This window comes from Grus americana, chromosome 1 (assembly GCF_028858705.1).
Source record: "Grus americana isolate bGruAme1 chromosome 1, bGruAme1.mat, whole genome shotgun sequence".
Lineage (NCBI taxonomy): Eukaryota > Metazoa > Chordata > Aves > Gruiformes > Gruidae > Grus > Grus americana.
Genome location: NC_072852.1, coordinates 5,220,515 through 5,229,285, shown reverse-complemented (window position 1 = coordinate 5,229,285; position 8,771 = coordinate 5,220,515).

The following is an 8,771-nucleotide window of genomic DNA, read 5'->3' as shown; positions in this document are numbered from 1 at the left end:
AGCACCGCACACGGGTGCTCCGGCTCGAAGGGCAAGCGGTGCTGATGCCATGCTGCTCCGGTTGAGCAATCCAGCTCACAGGATGCTGGAAACAATGCTGGGGGAAGGAAATGGGGCGTTAAGCAAATTTTGAAGGTTTTTTTACCTTCTTTGGTTTTTCTGATCACAGATATCAACAGAAAGAATATACTCGTTCCCATCCTCTGACCAGCTCCCTTTCTGCAAGGGCACCTGTAGGATTTGGCTGTAGATAAACCTACTCCCGGCATATATGCTCTAAATCCAGATTAATTTCCAGCTATTGATTCTCCCCCAGCAGAAATATTGCAAGAGGAGGGAGACTTTGTACCTGAGGCTGGACTATACACATTTAAACACTCAAAGCTTGAAAATGTATGGATGGGGTAGAAGCTCTGCCCCATACCTGGTCAGGAAGATCCTGAATTTCTATTTCGCAACCATCTGCGATGCGGGATTCACGCTGTGCTCCCGAGCGAGCGCTTGGCCCCAGCATCAGAGCCAACCAAGAGCGATGGAGAGATGTAAATGAAAAACTAGTGGGTCTTCCTGAGAAAACTTGGAACAGGCATCCAAAAAATGAATGTGTTTTCTTCTAATTAGGAGTGTTCGTTATATCTCATGGTGATCTACAAAACAAGCCACATGCCAGTTATTGTTGGTACAAGCACAACAATTCTGACTGTGGGAAAAAAATACTTCCAGGCATGTAGGACACAAAACGTACTAAAGGCATTTTAATGACACTTTAATTAATCTCTAGGCATAGGTTAAACAGAGAATATCTAAAAAGGTGTGTATGTGTGTGGGGGGTAATAACGAAAGTTAGGACTCAAATCAAAAGATGCTTTAGTACCTGCAAAAGCTATTAAATATAATTATATTCATTTAAAATATCCCCACGCACAAAAAATGGTAAACTGGAACGAAGGTTGCAAGCACATCTCAGTAAATCAAGGCTTAAAAAAAAATGTATCAAAAGAATGTTGTGATTATCATATGAACGAAAACAAACCTGAATAAATTTAGAGTTAAGGTGAGACTTAAAAAAAGAAATCCAAAGAAGCTAGGTGTGGAAAATTACAGTGGAGGCAGTTAAACCACTTCAACTCGGAGATGCCATGCAATAACCTAAAGAAAAAGCAAGTGTGGATTTAGAAACACGCTATCCTGACCTGGGACCACAGAAATGGAAATGCCTTTCTCAGATGTCTGTTGGCTGATAGAGTTTATTGCGCCCAGTTGGGAGACTCTCATTTCTAGTTTGCTCACCAGACCACAGTCCCGTCTACATGTACATCTGTGACAAAGCAAATGGGATCTCTGTAGAGATGCACCTTTCGGTTCAAGAAGAAATGAACCTGATTTTATTAAAAATCACCACTTCTTGCCCAATTCTTACAAGTGCTTTGCTGGGCTTGCCTTGCGTTGTATCCCAGTTGTGGTTAGGCGGTGCATCAAGCAGCCTCGGGGGGAGCCCACGTACAGACTCTCCCCATACCTTTGGTTTGGAAGGACCTTCCAGAGGGATCCAGACTTATGAATGTCTGTTACATGGAGATCTTGGCAGCTGAGGCCCGCTTTTGGGATAAAAACTCAACGTAAACTGGTGCCCCCAGTAATAGGTTCATATAAAGGTGCCTGGAAAAGTACCTGGAGAGGTACCCAAGGATGAAGGAGGCCCAAAGGTGTATTTTGCAACAGATGTCACTATTGAAGCAAGGATTAGCAGGTAGACGGGATCTCAAGTTTAGAAGGGAGAAGGAAGTTTCCCTTCTTGTATCATCAGGCTACTCTCTGTAGATACTGACCCTCTTGGCCACAGACAGCTCCGGCACCAGCCTTGTCTGCTTGGTGGGGAGCTGGGAGCTTGGAGGTGCCCATTCCCATCTCGGCTTTGCCCCTGATGTGCTCTGTGACCTGGCACAAATCACTTCACCGCCCTGCTTTGGTTGTGCTGTTCGTAACGCCAGCGGAAAACAAATCAGTCCTTGTTCACAGAAAATGAGTGACGCTAGCCTGGCCCCATGCTTTCTCCAAGCACATCTGATGGGTACGATCACAGCTTTTGAGTCCTTAAGCCATTAAACTATTACCCATGCTGAATAGCTCTCTGCTTTTGTTACCCTCTCCCAGTGATTGTTGGGGACACCCACCCACCTTGCCCAAACGCGTGTACATGTAAGAATTGCATGGTGGGACGTGTTGCACTGTGATGTCAAAATGTGGCCAGATGTCTCAGGAAGCCCCTTTATGTCTTAAATGCGTATAAATAGTGATCAGTTGTGCTCCCTGGCTGCAGAGTGTGTTGCCAGTAGGGAAGGGGCAGGTTGCTTTCTGCTAAGGTCTGATCTCCAGCAGCTTCCATATTCCTGGATTCCAGAGGTGTGGAAGGTGTATCTCCAGCAGATGACAACAGGCACAGAGGGGAAACGTGCAGTGTCAGACAAGTAAAAGTGAGGGACCCATTGCAAGCAGCAGGACACTTCTGATTGAGATAAGGATAACTCAAAATGGAGATCAACAACTAAATTACTAAATCGTTGCAGAAAACTGGAGTACCTTTGGGGAGGCAATGCCAAGGGCGCGCTCAGCTCTGAAACTATTTTGCAACATGCGCATCCAAGGCTGGATTCATACCAGAAGTCCAAGTAATATTATTTGGTAAGTGTTAACTCCATGACCAGTGCATGCGATCCAGAAGCGAGAAGAAAAACAAAGACGTGATGCAGTTCTGCAGCCATTTAAGCATGGCTTTGGTAAACAGAGCTGGTATAATATTCACTGGAGCCTCAGGCACGGGCTAAGGCACTGGCTCCTCCCTCCACCCACCTGCACACTGGATGACTGGTACAAAACTTGGCCAAGTGGGAGCTCTGGCAATTAATCTGGTCCCCCCGCGTCTCCCCACCACCCTCCTTCCCCAACACCAAACCAGCACGCTTGGTTCTGCTTGTAAACACAACCGGACCATCAACCAAGGCCAACTGAAAATGAGGAGTTGGGCGGGCATCCCAAGATCTGTAGCCTGTTAAAAGTCCGGGGAACGTTTTCCAGCAAGTTGGTGGAGCGTAGCTTTGCCAACATGGGCACCTGGGTGTGGGAAGAATGCTGGCAGGGCGATGAACTCATTAAGGTGGAGCTCTGTCACCACCTCCTGAAGGAATCTGAGATGAATCCATCAAGCTGCCGTACCCTTGTGCAAGCGAGTGTAGGAAGGATCAGTCACTGGAGCTCCATGCTCCCCTGCTCTACACGCTGAAGTCAATGCCACCAGGAGAAATAGGAGCCCTTTCCATGTAAGCGAACTGATCTGGCTGATATCAAGTAACTCATTAAGGGCTTACAAAACTTAAGTAGACCATAGTGTTGCTCTCTAGTAGTGGGAACTTCTTGGCTTGAAAGGAGGATTTGATACCTGCCATGAGCTCACCTTGGGCCTCACCGCTGTTAACAATAGCAGGTCTGCCCTTGGATGTACTTGCAAGAAGTTGCAAACTGTGCCTATTTTAACTCTGAAGAATTAAGTTTTCCAAAGACCTTGGGCACAGAGATGAGCTGGACCTGCACTGGGCTAATGATGAACTCCAAAGCCTGCAATGCAGGTGACGAGGGGTGAAGGTGGAATCAAGCTGTTCTTAGGCTGGACAAAAACATCTACTCAAACTGTGTTTTCTCAGTAGTTTATAACATTTGACCCTCTGCTTGCCACTTTATCCTTTTTCCCATACAAGCCCCTCAAAAGAATGAAAATATCCCATAATGATTAGATTCATTAGAGACAAATGAATCTCATTTTCTATATTCACAGAAGCCACACTAAGAAAAATAGGTCCGTGCCATTAGTGGTACAGAAGAATCTGTGTTTGGCCAGACGTGGAGAAAAGACTCAAGCTGCTGGAAAGGTCACTGCCATGTATGCAGACGACAGTTGAAACTTTGCCACCAGCAATAAGGATCATGTGAGAACTACCTGTTTCTCCTGCACTTGTGTTACCACAATAATAAAGAGGAAAAGGCACCAGAAGGTCCTGAGCACGGGTTTCATCACACAGCCATGCTGCCTTGTGTGCTATGGGTGGAAGAATGAACACACTTCAGATTTACTCCTTTCAAGGCATATTTGCTTCAGCAGCTGCTCATCTAGAGGCTACACAGAAAGGACAAACTTGTCATGAGCTGCCTCAGTGTGCTGCTCCCAAGTACATTTCTGTCATCCATGGCCCAGGTGCATCCTTGATTGAAAGAGGAGGTACATACATCGTCTTCAAAATAGCTAAATGCAAACACATCTGAATTGGAATCGCTGTGACTTGGAAGCACGGGACAAAAGTAGTCCATCCTTCTGGCCCCCATAGGTCACGTAGCCAAATCTTGCAGAGCACAGAAACATGAGACATGGAGAATCAAATGGAGAGGGAGATGTTTTTCCCAACTCTAAGAGACACAAGGGTTTCACAAAATAGAACCCTTGTGGTCTGAGTAAAATGAGTATATAGAAGCTGAATAAAGGTTAAGCAGATGCACTGCAATGGCTTTGCCATGTTTGCTATGAAACCTCCAGATAGACTTAAAAAACATCCCAGACAGGACATATGCATGACACCTGAAGTTTAGGTTCAGTGAATTTGAAAGACATTTCTCCATTGTAAACTGTCCACCAAGCCAGTCCCACCAAGGGGGACTCTGTCACCGATTCATCTCAAGACTTTGCATAGGTCATGGTTATATTCCCTAAACGTCATCTCATGTATTAGATAGCTACGACACCTTCGGTGGGATCCTCAGCACAAAACTGCTGAACATCCTTCCTTTGGGAATTTTTTTTTATTTTTGTCAGGCCAAAGCAATCCTGAAAACAAATAAAGGCGGCATTTAGCCAGTGGCAACTGGGAGGGATGAGGGGGTGTGCTTCCTCCTGAGCTGTGGCACTGCAAATCCAGCCTTTCAGAAAGCAGGTGGTACTAAGTGTTGATGATCGGGCTGGGTTATTAGATACTGAGGCCAAGGCCTGGATTTTGGGCTTGACTGAGCATCTGTCTTTGCAGAAAGTATAGAGAACAACAGCATCACTTCATTCTCAGCATCTCAATACACGGCAACTCCAAGCACTAACTCAGACATTTCACAGCCCACAAAGCCCAGAGAAGGCAGCTATTGTACGAATTATAAGAGGTGTATTTTGACGTCCCCAAAGTAATTTTAAGCAAGAAGTTGTTTCTCAGACAAACCCCGCCAGATATCCCTGGAAGCAAAAAAGAGCTAGTAGCAAAATAAAGTCTCAATGTGAGTCCAGACAGGCTCCTTCCACAGAAAGGCTCAAGATCAGCAGATGAAAAGAGAGTTGGATTCTTCTTGGAAAACTTGTTGGAAGCAGGTGAACTAAAAGCTGCAAAGCCAAAGGATCTGTCTGGTTCAGGAGTGTAGTAGATGGTTTCCAGCTCCCAACCTCAACGAAAACACAAGTGCAGAAGCGCAGAAAAAGGCTCAGTTGAGGAGCAGGTTCAAGGACAGACCCGGCACTGGGGGAGCTCCTAATAATTGCTCTGCAGTTTTATCCACCCGTGTTAGGTGTTATCCCAGTTATTTAACCCGTGGGAAGGTCTGGGCTGTCTTTATAAGCTTTGTATCACCTGGGTCCAAGGCCAAAGAAGAGCTGCCAGAGCAGGAAATGTCATCCTCCTCCTCCATGGAAACTGGGACATGCACGGATCCTGCACCCAAACGCACCAGTAAAGCCATGACAGAACTGAGAGCTGTGTCCGGCTTTCCCAATAAGACGATGATGTTTTTCCCTTTGAATACATGCAATGGTTACCACGTGGACAACAAAACCTACGAGCAGATGTATACACCTAAGATGACAATTCTTATGGTACTTACTAGAAAAATGCTGTAAATGACATCTCAGTTAAAAATACACAGTTGCACACTATCCCCTGTCCCTAATTTGTTTCCATAAAAGGAAAAAAAAAATCATATTTTTTTAAATTTGGATGCCAAATTATAAAAATCCACTGCAAACAGTGCCCAGTCCCACACTTGGGGAGGGATCAGCTTGAAGGAAGAGAACTGAAGGTCTCCTGCATGCAGCTAAGCAGCAGTGGTGCCCGCGGCCCCAGGTGACACCAGGGTGTCGGGCCGGTGACACCCCATCACACTTTTCATTAGTCCCACAGTAAGCAAACGAAAGGCACGGTAAGTTGTCAAACCCTCGCTGCCTTAGGGAGGCAAGACTTTTGAATTTGTAAAACAAATTCCTACTCATGACAGGTGATGAAACCTAAATTTTTGTAAATTTATTTTAAGTCTCTTTCTCCCTCATCCCCTCGTTTAGGCAATAAAATAATCTAAATATTTTCTGTTTGGTTTTATAAACCTGTTCCAAAGTCCTTATGGGAATGCTCACATTGAGAACATAACAGGGAGTTGTGTTCATAAGAAATTACTTTCTCCTTGTGTTTTAAAAAATACTTGGAAGATCTTGGATGTATCATGGGTTTAGTTGACATTCTGCTTTTTGAAAAATTTGCCTTCTTGCTTGAAGCTCAGGGCAGCAATATTCCACCAAATCTCAACTATCAGCACCTCCTCGGTGCCACCACGTTTGAATACAAGTCCCTGTTTGTGGATGGCACTCAACAGATGCCGAGCTGCTGTGGTTTTGGAACTGGCCACCAGAAACCCAAGTTAAGGGTCAGGGTCTCTGGAGCAAACAAGGACTGGAAGGAAAATTAATGGGGAGACTGCCAGGGGGGAGCGGGTGAGGGGGGCAGCGTGCTCCGGTAGCGCCCAGCTCTCCTCCTCTCTCCCTGTGGACAGTATCACAGGATTTAAAGTCCTGGTGCAAAAGGTGACTCCGTAAGCACGAAGGGCTGCATCTTAGAATCATCATGGAATGGTTTGGGTTGAAGGGACCTTTAAAGGTCATCTAGCCCAACCCCCCTGCAATGAGCAGGGACATCTCCAACTAGATCAGGTCGCTCAGAGCCCCGTCCAACCTGGCCTTGAGTGTTTCCAGGGTTGGGGCATCCACCACCTCTCCAGGCAACCTGTGCCAGTGTTTCACCACCCTCACTGTAAAAAATGTCTCCCTTTTATATCTAGTCTGAATCTACCCTCTTTTAGTTTAAAACCATTACCCCCTGTCCTATCGCTACAGGCTCTCCTAAAAAGTCTGTCCCCCCTCCTTCACCCAACATAAACTTTGAACAGTCTGAAACAGCACCTTTGAGGGAAAGCCCACCAGGAGCAGCTGCCATAGCTCATGTTTAAAGGCTTCTGCTCACGTCAGCCGGGTACGAGCTGTTTGCCGGCCGTAAATCTCCCGTTACAGCCTCCTCTGCCATACAGCACACACGGATTAATAGCAGCTTTCTACTTTTTAGGTTACAGCTGATCCGAGAGTCCCCAGAAGAAAGGGAGAGTTTCCTAAGTAGCATGACTGACAAGACGGCGAAGAGGGAGTTTATTCAGAGCATTATCTAATTCATTCCCCGGTGAAGGAAACTCATCTACTTTTGAGACTTAAAACTTCTAAAGAAAACTGCTATGATCTAAAGAGATTGGCCATAAAACTATTTGTATTGAAAACTTAGCCAGCATGCCTTTAGTGAACTTCATTCATTAACAATCTTCCTGGCAAGGTTTCCATATCTCAGCGTTCATTTTATACTTTAATTTGGTTAGTAGGTCTTTGTTTAATCGTCCTATTGAAAGGAGAACAAAGAAGGTTTAGGTGATACAGTGAAGTAATACACTATATTTTATCTCTGGAAAGCCCAGACAAAGTCAGCAGGCTCTGATACCCACCGATTCAGGTTGGTTTTTTTTTTTTTCTTTTTCTTTTCCGGGACATTTGGAATCACAAATCAGTTGCGGAGCATAAAGATCCTCACTGTACTTAGCTGCGGACACCTTCAGAAGAGAAACACCTTGTCAAGCAGAGAAATGATGCTTTGAGCACGACGTACAGCCCCGAAGGAAGATTATCTCAGGAAAAGTGCACCCCATTACTCCGGGGATGGATGCTCTGCATTTATATCTCTGCCCTCCAATAAAAATCAGTAGTCAAGCTCCCTTTCTGAGCTTTGTGCTTACCATCTCGATATTAACGTCATGGATTTTTCTGGGTGCAAAACTCATTAACGAGCTGCGATTTTGCCTAATGACTAACGCTTTGCAGCGAGCACCCAGCACCGCCGTTTTCTCCAGCGACCTGCAGGCACAAACTGCCGTAAAGGAGGATTTACAGGAGAAAAAGGATAGAAAAACCTGCCTCGTTTCACAACGAACGGAGCTGCTCCCCAGCCCCAACGTCGGCCACACGAGTGGGCAGCTCCTGGGCTGGTGTAAACTCACACAGCTCCAACTGACTCCAGATAATAATCTGGCCCCAGAGTAAAGGCAGGATTCAACAAGCTTTTCTCACGGAATAGCTTTTACGCTCTTTTCTTGAATATTTGCTACCGATACTCGCTGTACCACCTAAATCCACTACGTACGGCGCATCAGTAAAGGGGGGGAAAATTGTATCTGTCTTCTCTATACACCGTGGGCAGGTGGCAAGTTGTCTTCTCCTCACTGAAAACTCTTCAATTCTTTATTTTCTAGACTTTTAACCAGTTCTACTCCAAATACCCACGGAAATAGATGTTTTCCAGAGGCAGCGCTTACAACTGAGTTTTCTCTTGAATGAAGCTGCTCTCCGAGGCAGGAAAACCATTCAGAGATGCTGATGCTCTACTATGACA